Raw genomic sequence first — 12,135 nt, 5'->3', positions numbered from 1 at the left:
CTTAACCTCATTGTTTGGGCTCAGGAGCTTGCAGTGCCTGGCCAGAACTTTCCTTTTTTTCTCCCCCTTATTCCTCCCCTCAAGTGTAAAACACGTTTTATTATGACTAGAATGTCTTCTATTTATCAAAAACTGAGATTAAAACCCTCAGCTCCCCCCCCCCCCCTTCCATGCACATATCCAACTTGGCAACAGGTTGGTTTATCACCCTCCTGCAAGCCTCACTTGCTCACTGGCCTTTTTTCTCTCGTATTTTTTTCAAGGGAAGTAAAACCCTGCGCGTTTGCACACACACACACACTTTAAAAGTTCATCTGGGAAGAATACAATGGAAACTGGCTGGAAGGAGAAGGAGCAGTGTGTCTTTGTGGTCTGGGAAGTCTGACTACGGCCTCCTACTCTTTTGGATGGAAACCTGGGTTTGAAACACGCTTGCACGTTCTTAATAAAACCCCAACCAGCCCTCCCCAGTGCTGACTTGGGAAGAGAAATGAGCTCTTGGATGGAGGTGGAGGGAGGCCGTGAGGGCAGCTGCTGGGAGCTGTTTGGGGCTTGAGTCTCGGCAGGTCCATCCAGTCTCTGGATGGTTCTTCAGCCTCATTCAACATGTCCTGGCCCTGGTTGGGGATTTGTTCATCTCTCCAGCCCTTCTGGGCTGTTGTGGCTTCTCAGCAGGTGCTCATCCTGTAGATACAGGCTGATACTGATAGAGTGACGTTGGGAGGGGATAAGAGGTGGGATGTGGGAGCAGGGGTGGGAAGTTTGGCTTGAGAGAGGCCAAAGGGACCTTCTGGAGTTGCCACCCAGGCTATGGTTTTGCTGTGTCATACTGAAAGCTTCCCTACCCCTCTGTTCACAGGGACTGGGTTGTTTTGGGGAGCAGCTCTATCTGTGGGTACATCTTGTGCCTGTGTGTAAGACAGTGACATGCAATAGGCAAAGATCTGTCTGATTGTCTACCCCTTTATACAGCCTCATAGCATCGACTCAACTTTGGGGTTCTCGCATTCTGCCCAGAACACTCCAGATGTTGCTCCCTCAAACGGGATGCTCCTGACGTTGCAGCCGCCTGGTCTGTGCATTCCCTTCTCCAGTGCTGGTTTAACGGGAGGTTTGTCTCTGCTCCTGCCCCGTTTTAGCACGGGGCTTTCCCTGCAGCTCACTTTGAACACATCCAGAGGCCGAGCGCAATGCAGGCAGCTGCAGCGCCCTGCCCTCGGCCGTGACCTAGAACCACAGCACTGTCTGCTCCCTGAAAGGGTTTGATTCAGCCCTTCCCAGCAGAGCAGCAGCCAGGCCCCTCCACAACACAACCCACCGGTCACGACACATTACATGGGGTGGCTTCAGCCGGGAGCTGAGGACTGACCCCGCTCGCCTCAGCCCAGGGCTCCGGAACCCTCCTTGGGCTGCGGGATCCTGCTTTGCCGGGGCAGCAAACGCGGAGCGGGGACGCGCTGGGCTCCTGCTGTAATTAGAAGGAAGATTTCTGCTAATCTCCCTCTAAATGAGGGTCTAATTCCTGGAGCAGAAACTTGTCAGCTGCTTGTTAACAGCCCCCGGCCCCGGCTCACGTGCGCTCCATTATTTTTTAGGAGCGTTTTTGGTTGTGCCTCTCCGGTTTGGAACAGGAGCATAAACTGTGCTTAACTGTGGGCTCGTGTCTGTCCACACCGGCCGTGTTAATCACCCTCTGCTTAAATCAGATGGTTCCAGAAAGAAATACAGCAGCAGTGGGGGACACACACACACATTTCAGAGTGAATTGGCTTTTTTTTTTTTTTAAATGTGGAAACTTTTAGACACAATCCCAGCCCTGTGTTTAAGTCATTAAAACATCTTTAAGCATTTTCTGGATTTAGTTTTCTTAGCAGCAGTCCTTTTCCTGGAATGTATTTTATTTTATTTTTCTTTTAAGTCGATGAAAAAGAAAAAAAAAAAAACCCCAAAAAAACCCTAAAATCCCACCCCTTGCATTTCCAGGCGAGTTTTGAAGGGGAGTGAGGAGAGGGAGGGCTGGGGGAGGCGGAGGAGGCTGCGGGAGGAGGAAAGTGAGAGAACAGGGCCCTTTCTGTGTTTTATTTCTAATCCGCAGGAATCCATTTTAGCCTTTTATGGCTGTTGCACTTGCTGACAGGATTTACATTCTCCGTATGTTATCTGAAACATCACAATCTGTGGCTGTGGGATTGTTTCATGCCTGGGTTAAAAACACGCCAGCGCTTCTGGGAGGCTGCGGGGCGGTGGGCAGGGAATGAGGGAAGAGCAGGGAGGAAGAGAGACAGCTTTTAAAAAGGGAAGAAAGGGGAAAGAAAGGGCCGAGCACTTGCTGGAGCCGCTGTTGGCAGAGTGCACACCCCAGACAACTGATGTTTAAGTGACCCAGGGCGGGTATTATAATCCCTTTGATTCCAGCAGTGCTGGAGCACTGTTCTGGTCTAGAAAAGCAGCTCTGGAAACCCACCGTCTCCTGGCTGAAGCCCCTCCGTGCCGGTGTCTCTCGAGCCACATTGTCTGCTTGTCCCGGTGCACAGGGGGGTCCTGCACCCACCACGGCTGGGAGGGAACAGCCTGTGGCCACACAGGACCTGGAGGCTCCATCCTGGGACCTCTGATGGAGGGAGAGGTTGTGCATCGCACCGACCTGGTGATAGCAGCGCTCCCCCACGCGCTGATGCACGGGTAGATGGCTGTTTGGATCCAGAGGTTTTCCTCTGGCCTGTGTATCAAGAGCTCCTTGAAAAAAACCTTGATTTTGAAGAGCCTCTTTAGAAAAACCAGAGACTCTGCCATTAAAATCCTGACTTTGCCAGGTGTTTGTTAAACAGTGCCAATGTGATAGCTGTTTTCCAACAGGCACAATCCTGGGTGTCCATCAGGGTCCAAGAGTGCTGAGCCTCAAACACACATCCCTCTGTCTGAGCCTGGATACCCAAAACATCACTCATCTCTCTTTAGTGTCTTGGCTCTTCTCCTCGGGCTGTGCTGGTCCTGCCATTCCCTCTCATATTCTCCACTAAGTTACTGGATGTGTCTCTGAATACACAAGGAGGTGCCATTCTACATAGTTGGTTTTCTGATCATGACCAAACTCTAAGCTCTTAAGGTAGGGACTTCAGGTTTTTAATAACTCACGGGAGAACCCAGGGAAAATGTAAGTTTTATGGAGTCTAGAGAATATTTTTAAAGGATTTAGATGTCTGGAAAAATTGTCTTAGGAGGTTTAACTGCTTTCCAGTGGAAAAAAAATTAACAAATATTCTTATTTCTTTGTTAGTCCCTTCCAGAGCAGAGCAGCAGCCACGTGTTGGGGAAGGGCTGTGCTCTGGAGGCTGTGGGACAAACCCATGCAAGGCAGCACAGCCCGTGCGGGGTGGGCTGGAGCTTGGGCCCACGTGTTCTATAGGGTGAAAGCACTGGAATCACTAGAGCTTTGAGGGGTGGTTGGTTTTGGGTGGCAGAAAACTCCCTGGGCTGTAAAAAGCTCCATGATTGAGAACCAGCAACATTATGGTGGATCCTAACCTAACCAAAGGGGGACGTAGGCTCGTTGGTCTCTGACTCGCAGCCAGCCCTGCTCCATGCCACTGTATCTGATGAGCTGGGATGGGGTCCTGCTCTTGGAGGCACCGGAGATGGATCATAGCAGGGCGGAGGTGGGAGGTGATCTCAGGTTGGTGTGTGGTGTCTGAGCTCTGACAAGGCAGATCCTCCCGGCGCAGTTACCGTGCAGCTCCTCGCATGCTGCTCAGCATGTTTGGCGCACGCTCCATTCACGCAGCAGCACACGCCTGTTCACACGTGTGTGCAGGGCCCCGCGCGCGGAGCCACGGCACATGCACCGTGTCGTGCACACAGATCCCCTCCTGATCACGGGTTTGACCTGGCGCTTGGCTCCTACTCCCCAGTATCCAGCCCCCTGCCCTCCCCAGCCAGTGCCTGCTCACCACATCCCTCAGCAGAGCCCCCGTCCCACTGCCCCCTGCCCTGCCCCAGCACCCTCCACACTCACACAGGCCATGGCAGAGCCTCTGCCCCCATCGCCCCCCAGTCTCCCCTTTGCTTGGAGGGAATCAGGTTACTGCCCCCGTCCCCGTGAGTGAAAGAACCCACCTGTGTCTGCGGGGCCTGTTTTGGATTCCTGGGAAACTTTAACCTCTATTAATACCACTAAATTATTTCTTCATATGGCAAAGTACTTATGTAAACCGATCTCCTCCTGCCTCCTTCCCCTCCTGCCTCGGCGGAGGCAGGCGCTCCCGCTCAGATGGATCTACCTGCTCTCCGGGGGCTTTCAAACCCTCCGCATTCCTCCGTGGCACTGCTTTTAGTTGCAGAAGGACGTGCGTGTGCTGGAAGCGAGCACGTGATGGGAAAAGGGGGAGAGAAAGAAGAAGGAAGGGAGGAGTGAGATCACCAAACTAATTGGCTCGGAGGCCTCTGGAGCAGCAGCAGGTTGTGGTGTACATTTGTCTGTCTCTCCGTCAAGTCTTACCGAGCTGATGTCTGACTCAGACCTCCCCAGAGCTGGAGTAAATTAGGAGTAGGCTCGCTGGGGTCAAGTGGGCTTAGTCGTCATTTACACCGACACCTCTTTTTCTATCGCACCAGCTTCCAGCAGTGCCAGACTGGTGTGAAGGGACCTTCATGTAAATGAGAACCAGGCCCACGAGGTTATTTTTACCAGTGGCAGCACCAGATCCTCCCAGCCACAGGCATTCAGAAATGGTGAAATCATGGGACTATCCTGACATTCCTCAGATTCAATGTTTTTCTTTCATTTCTTTGGGGCTTACAGCTTGTGTCCTTCCCTGCAAAGGCTCAAAATGTGCTTTGAAAATACGAACAAACAAGTGAAAGATTAAAACGTGTCATGAAATCACGGGACTCCAGCAGATGGGGCTCAAAGAAAAGAATGCCAAAATACCTGTGGACTGACAGTGCTGCTGGGGGTCACCAAGGGCAGAACCAAACCTCTCCCATGGCCATTTTCCACTTCTGCAATCACCCTTTCTGCAGAGCCAAGGAAAAGGGACTTGGAAGACTTTTTCCTTTAGGTTAGCACCAGGTTGGAGGCAGCCTTTGGTCATCTCCGAAGAGACAAACCTCTGCACCCAGTAATTTTCTGTCCAGGCTCTCAATGACTTCACTTCATGTAAAGGCACTAACACAGAACGTGTTAAAGTCATGTTGGAAAACGAGGCTTCTCTCTCAGCCTCCCCAGTGTGTGGCAACGTGCAGCAAAGCAGAATTAGTGCAAAAATACGGGATTTTGAGTAGGAAAGTCAGTTGTGCTGCCTGGATTTGGCCTGGTTTGGCTCCAGCCAGAAGAGGTTGGTTGCCAGTGTTCACAGCCTGTAGGGCTATGGGGTAAATGTGATCTCTGCCCCATATTTTAGTAATGCAAAAAGCTGGGTGGATGCTCCTGTTCTAGTTTATGTGCCCCATTTCAACTGGCTGAAGAAAGCAACTCAAGTCAGAACCACTCTGTCTTTTGTGGTTTGTTTTCCAAATCTAACTAAATCATTTTCTGTTCCCATGTCGTCATATCTCCTACCAGCAACTCTTTGGTCAGTGGAAAGATGGTGAAAGGTCCATGCATTGGCCGGTCATCAAGCTCTAACCATCTCCTCCTGCCCTGGCCACCATCTGACCCAGCAAACAACGGGCAGTAAACCTTTGAGAGCAGGCTGGAGGAAAGTGAGGAGCCACCATCATCATGTATGGAAACGAAGAACGATGTGTTGGTCCAAGAATGACCAAGTCATCCTAAGTTTGATACAAACTCAAATCAAAAGTGCTGGAATTTGAAAGCCTCTGACCTCAGCAGAGGCAAATGCTGCTCTCTGGGGGCTTCTTGCTTGTCTGCCTTGTCTGGTTCTGCTGCAAAGCATCTCTGGGCTGATGCTCTCCTCTGCCTCTCAAGCACCAAGCACGGCGGGTACCAGATTTCAGCTGAAGCTGTGAGATGACACCATGGAAGGAGGCTGGATCCGGGTGTCCATGCTGTCCATCCAGCCCAGGAGCTGTGGATCTCTGCCCGTGACGGCTCCAGGCAAGGGATGATTATGGACTGGAACCAGCTACCCCAGGAACAAGGGATTCACGTGACTCTTGGATCAAGATGACCTTTCTGGAAGGGGTGCTTTAGTCAATGCAGGGTATTGGGTTAATTCTGGGCAAATGGAGACACAGGAATTACTGAGTAAAATGTCCTGGCCTGTCTTCTCCAGGAGGTCATCTAGATGATCTGTTTGTCCCTTTTGGCCTTTAAATCTACTAATCTATTTTCCCTTCCAGGAAACACAACTATATTCTGAGAACAACAGCCCCTCAGGAAAGCAAAAAAACAAAGAGAAAAAGCAAGCAAGCCTTTGCAAAACAACAGCAAAGAAAAACCCCTGCAACTATAAAATAAACTCAGGTCCAAGGTGCAATTAACAATGCACAAACAGCGGAGCCTGGAATGTAAATTGTATTTAAATAGGGCCGTGAAGAATGTTTCAGTCCCCTAAATGGCTTCTCTCTCCTGCTGCCTTGAACCTCCAATCAAGCCCTGCCTGGGAGTAATTTGGTGCTGGAAATTGTTGCCACACGAGCAGCTGAAGGCTGGCAGGGTCACCGGCCCCCCGTGTCACACCCTGTCATTTTAGATTAAGATATGCAAAGGCGACACGGCTGCGAACTTTCCCTTTGCTGCTGCGGCCGCGTCCATCCCCGGCTGTAATGAGAGGAGGCGTAATTGGAGTCAACTGCTTGATTATGATAATTGCTACTGTCTGGGGGAAGAAACAGTTGAGGCCTGGAGCTTGATCCGTGCTGCACCTTTGGGGTGATGGCTGTCTTTGCCTGCAGATGGGCCTGGCAGAAAGCATCCCTTCCTTGGCCCCACTTTGGCCTCTTGACCTCTGCTTGACCACTTGTTGACTCCACGATTTCAGGCAGGGTCATGGGGTTTTCCAGTTGTTCTCTGCTTCCCACCGGAGAATTGGTCCTGAAGGATTTATCCCCTAAGAGGGAAAAGGCCTTTTTAAAATTTATCCCCGGCTCTTCACAGTGACACAAGTGGGAGATGAGGTGCCATATATTTCCCACTGGGATATTTATCGCTTTCATTGTATGTCTCAGCAACAATCTGTGGGAAATACCTCTAGGAAGCTTGGCTGGTCAATCTGTCATACCCTGCCTGCTTTCATTTGCTGAGAGAGCAGAGATGGTCCTGGAGGTCAAGGCACCAGGATGGGAACAAGGAGACAGGCGCTCGAATTTCAGAGCTTCCAGCAAACCTTAATGTGATCTTGTCCGAGTTACTTCATCTGTCTCTTTGCATCGGTGCCCCTTGGAGACGCAGAGATGGCCCCTTCTCCACACCAGCCTGTTTATTAATGCTTTTACACGGTCTCGAGATCCTGTGAGACCAAAGGGAGGATGTCGCGGGTGTGAAGCTGAGGGAAACGCTGTTGTACTCCCCAGTCCACCACAGTCTCTTGGGCTGGGAGCCTCGGAGCAACCTGCATTTCAGTGGGAATTAAACTCTTCAACATCCCAGGGAAAGCTGGCTCTAAGCTCCATGTGCAGTGATGTCCCCACTGTCCAAGGGAGCCAGTGACCCTGCTGAGCACAGGGGCCTGTAACGGCCCTGCCATGGAGATCCCATATGTAATTAAGGTGTCATGAAGTGTATTGTTAATTCATAGCTATTATTTATTAAGATCAACCTTAAGTGCAAAGCTGAACTCGAGCTCTCAAGCAGTAAGTGCAGCCAGAGCAACAGCAGTAAATAACCAACAAAGTAACTGGATAATTGTTTCCTTCGTATCTTAAAAGTTTAATAAGAATTATCTTCTTTTTAATGCTCCTGTTGAAAGCATGGAGGGGAAGGCCCTGTCTGCATCCAGAGAGAGATTTCAAAATCATCAGGAGTGGAAAAGCCCAGAGCTGCAGGTGATGCTGTGGGGTTTGGGTTCTCCTGAGCATGGGGCTGAGCCCCTCAGCACAGGGGTGACTGAGATGTAGCTGTGACCATAGAACAGCCACCTGATTCCTTTAACAAACTAGTGTGCTAAAATGCTCTAACTCACAAGTTAGAGCTAGCACCCTTTCCCCAGGAGACTCGGGGGTTTGCTCATTCACTGCTACAGCTTCTTTCTGGCATGGCTTTGAACTGTGTGACGGGTCAGTTCAGGCCTCGCTGGGCTGCTGTGGTGTGCTCACAGCAATGGCCAGCCCCAGCTGCTTCCAAGGAGGGTGCTGGTGCTCTTGGAGCACTCAGGACAATGATCCGGGGCCCTGTGAGTGAGCTCTGCAACACGATTGATTCTATTGATTTATGGGATAACCAGTCCCTTGGGAGAGTTTTCTCCTAATCTCCATTAGTTAGAGATTGCTTTATCCTTTGCAGCAAGGACTTCTGCATCCCTTTCCTCTGTCTCTTTCTTGTCTTAAACTTTATCCCTCTAATTCTGGGAATCATTTATTTCAATTTCTGTGGGGTTTTTCCCTTTATGCTTTTTCCAAGTCCCCTGAACCCTGGCCTCAGGAATATCTTGGAGAATAAGCAGAATGAGGTCTGCAGGTGAACTCTGCTTCTATGTGTAAGTATAGATCCTTTTGACAGCTTTGTTTCACGTCACCAAAACTGCCAGAATACACTCAGAGCCTGTTCTCTCACTACGTTTTCATTTAAATGGGAAAGGCCAAAGACAAAACCCTCTCCTCATACAGTTCCAATTTTATTTTACCAAACTCAGAGTCATCCTCTTTCACCCAGGAGCTGGTGACGCTGCTGCTGCTGCTCTGATGGACTTGTGGGATCTCAGGCTGCAAAACCCCAGCTGGATTTCACAGGGCACTGCGGAGAAGTTGTGCTCTGCTCGCTGGTTTATCCCACGGAGCAGCTTCTGCAGAGCTTGGCAGAGGTTCACCAGCGCCAGGGGGTCAGAGGGAGAAGCCCTTCCACAAGAAGAGCGCAATGTCACACGGCTGAGCTGCGTCAAGGGCTGGGGACTGCCAGCACCCTCTGAGCAGTGACTGACCCCCGGGACCCCTCGCGTGTGCCGGGGCTGCCGTGTCCCTGGTGCTGCACATCATGCAAATAAAGCCATGACCTCGAGCAAGAGCAGGTCAGGGCTCTGGGCACTCCGCAGCGTGGTGGCCTTAGAGGGCTGGATGCAGAAATTGGTCATTTCTCATGGCCATTAAAGGGAACGGGTCTGAAAATGTGAGCTAGGAGCCAGTAAGGATTTGCTTTTCTTGAACTTCCTTTACACATGCTAAAGCAAACCTGGGGCTTGGGGATGGTCCTTTTCTTCCTCCTTTGATCACAAGTCAAACGTAAAGAAAACTGTTCACAAACCTTTAGCACTACCTTGCTTCTCTGGGGGTGCTCAAGGAGTGAGGAAAACCCTGTGTTGCCAACCACCCCCTGCCCAGCCCAGCCCAGGGCCCTCTCACAGGGCCAGAGCAGCAGCATCTTGTCTGGCAGCTGCTTTGGGGAACACCGTCCAGCAGCTCTGCCCTCACCTGCAGGGTGGGATTGAGGCAAAAGAGCTCCCAGCACCCTGTGGAGGTGGAGGTGAAGGTGGCATCTCCCCTGTGGAATGCCTGGAGCTCCGTGAGCAGGTTATTGCTGCTGCCCTGGGGCTCTGCATCACGGGCCTGTTCCTTTCTCTGCACCTCCTGCAACATCTGATGGGTTGAGGGGATGTGGTGTTCCCCATTAATTCAAACCCAGCTCAGGAGGAGCTTTAGGCTTGCTGTTATATCAGTATTTTGTGGTTAGGTGCTGGAGGTGGCTGGAAGAAGCACGGCCCAGCCTCGGCGCGGGCAGGCGCTAAGCCGAGCTGCTTTAGAGAAGCTTTGCCTAAAGCCCGGTCAGAGGTGGCCACCCAACCGCCCCAGTGGCTTTGATGTGCTCGCGGGGGCCTCTCGCTTGGGCTGCAGCACTTGCTGCTCCGCAGTGATTACCCAGAGCTGGTTCCAAGTCGGGAAGGGAGGCAGCGGCACTGCACGGGGAAGCACGGATGGAGCCCTGCTCCCCCAAATCCCTGCCCAGGCTCAACCCACAACCCACCGTGTCACCCTGCAGATCCCCCTCAGCTCCCACAGCCCAGGGCAGCAGCAACGGCACCTCCATGTCCCACTGGCACCGGCCTCTGCATGTGCCTGGCATGAAGGCAGAGGCAGTGTGCCGGGGTGGTGAAGGTGGGATGTCTCTGAGCATCACATTGGAAATGATGGGGAGGGGGATGCTTTTTTTTTTATCCAAGAGCAAAAAAAAAAACCAGTAAACGCATCAAATAATAATAAAAATCCACCCTTTTCTTTGAGCCTGAATGTATGCTGGTGCAGTGCTTAGGGGATTAATCTCTTAAAAAATAAGTGCCATGTGAGTAGACAGGCAGTGATTAAGGTTTTAACTGATCAGTCTGCGTCTGACAGTGAACCAGCTATTATCTTAACGGAATCAAACGAACATTCAGAGCCTCTGCTCAGCCCCAAACATGAAAGGAGATGTCATCTGCTGGCAGTTGGCAAGCCGCAGGGGAAGGGGGAGAGAGCGAGAAGGAGGGAAGGAAAGCAAAACAAGGGTGAGGAAAAGGGGGAAAGGGAGGCACAGGCAGGGAAGGGAAGGGAGGGGGAAGAGGGGAAGGAGAAAGGATGGAGGTGTAAATACAGGAAGCAACAGAGAGAAAAAAATCAAAGGACGGGAGAGCGGTAGAGACTTGAAGTGCAGCCGCCTGCCCTGCTCTGACGTTTCTTTCCTTCCTACTTTCCGGAAGGGTTTGGAAGCAGCTCCCTGGGCCAGCCGGGCGCTGGCAGCCCCCCCAGCCCCTGCCCTGCCTCTTCCCACACCGGCTGTCGCTGCCGCCAAGGTCCCCTCTCCACCGGGGAGGTCTGGCACTCTTGAACCTGAGGTCAAAAACAAGAGGGAGGAAAAGAATGGCCTTCAGGCCAGAGGAAGAAACCAGGGCAACCAAGCTCTTAACGTGATAAAAGGGCTTTATCTCGAAGCACTTAAACAAAACACACAAGCCTGAGAGAAGAGGCTCTGTCAAGTATCCGCCAGGGCCATGGGGAGATTGCAAATCCCCCGGGGTAGGGGGGCTGCTCTTTACGCTGAGCAGACCCCGGAGCTGGGGCCGGGGCAGGTGACTGAGGGAGGGCAGGAGGGATTTACCTTGGCTGGAGGCTGGCAGCCAGCGTGGAGACAGCAGTAATTCATGGGAGCTGCTTAAGCACAGATCAGAGGGGAGCAGCCTGGAAGTGAGCGGCTTTTAAAGCAAAGATCAAGGGCACAGGGAGCAGGAAGCGGGTCTGGAGAGGGGCAGGAGGGATGAGGAGACAGGGAGACACCCAGGAGCGGGTGGACACAGTCCCATTCCCTTCCTTTGGGGGGTTAGTGTAAATCAGTGTCATCGCTGTGCAGGCAGTGGGTCGATGCAGTTCACAGGAGCCAGGCTGGCCTCAGGGACAGAGCGTTTTCCCCTGGGATGTGTTGGGAGGCTGAAAAGGAGCAGTTGCAGTTTCCAGTGCAGGGGAATGTGCACTGGAGAGGGGAGAGGCTGCCTGGCAGGGAAGCAGGAGCTGCCTGGTCGTGTTTGCATGGTCAGTTCACACCGAGGGGACAGCAGGATTTATGGTCTTGAGGGCAAAGAAGTAGCTTGGGGTGGAGGAGGACTGGAGACCCGAAACAATGGGGTGTGTTAGCCCAGGGGCTGCTGTCAGTGAGTGGGACAGCATGGCTGGGAGATGACTGAGATCCAACAGGCGAGGGGTGAGCTGAGGAGCTAGAGGAGACCGCAGGAGAACTGGCGCTTGCTGGGCCTCTTGTGAAAGATAACAGGCCATGGAGAGGGGAGGACAGGTCTCTGGGTTGTTTCCTAAGGCATGGGAAGGGAAGAGGAGTTACACATGCTGCAAACATAGAATCATAGAATCATAGAATAGTTTGGGTTGGAAAGGACCTTAAGATCATCTGGTTCCAACCCCCTGCCATGGGCAGGGACACCTCGCACTAAACCATGTTGCCCAAGGCTTCATCCAACCTGGCCTTGAACACCGCCAGGGATGGAGCATTCACAGTTTCCTTGGGCAACCCATTCCAGTGCCTCAGCACCCTCACAGTAAAGAACT

Source organism: Strigops habroptila, chromosome 18 (genome assembly GCF_004027225.2).
Source record: "Strigops habroptila isolate Jane chromosome 18, bStrHab1.2.pri, whole genome shotgun sequence".
NCBI classification, from domain to species: Eukaryota; Metazoa; Chordata; class Aves; order Psittaciformes; family Psittacidae; genus Strigops; species Strigops habroptila.
The sequence above is the reverse complement of the archived record's forward strand: the minus strand, read 5'-3'. Positions refer to the sequence as shown.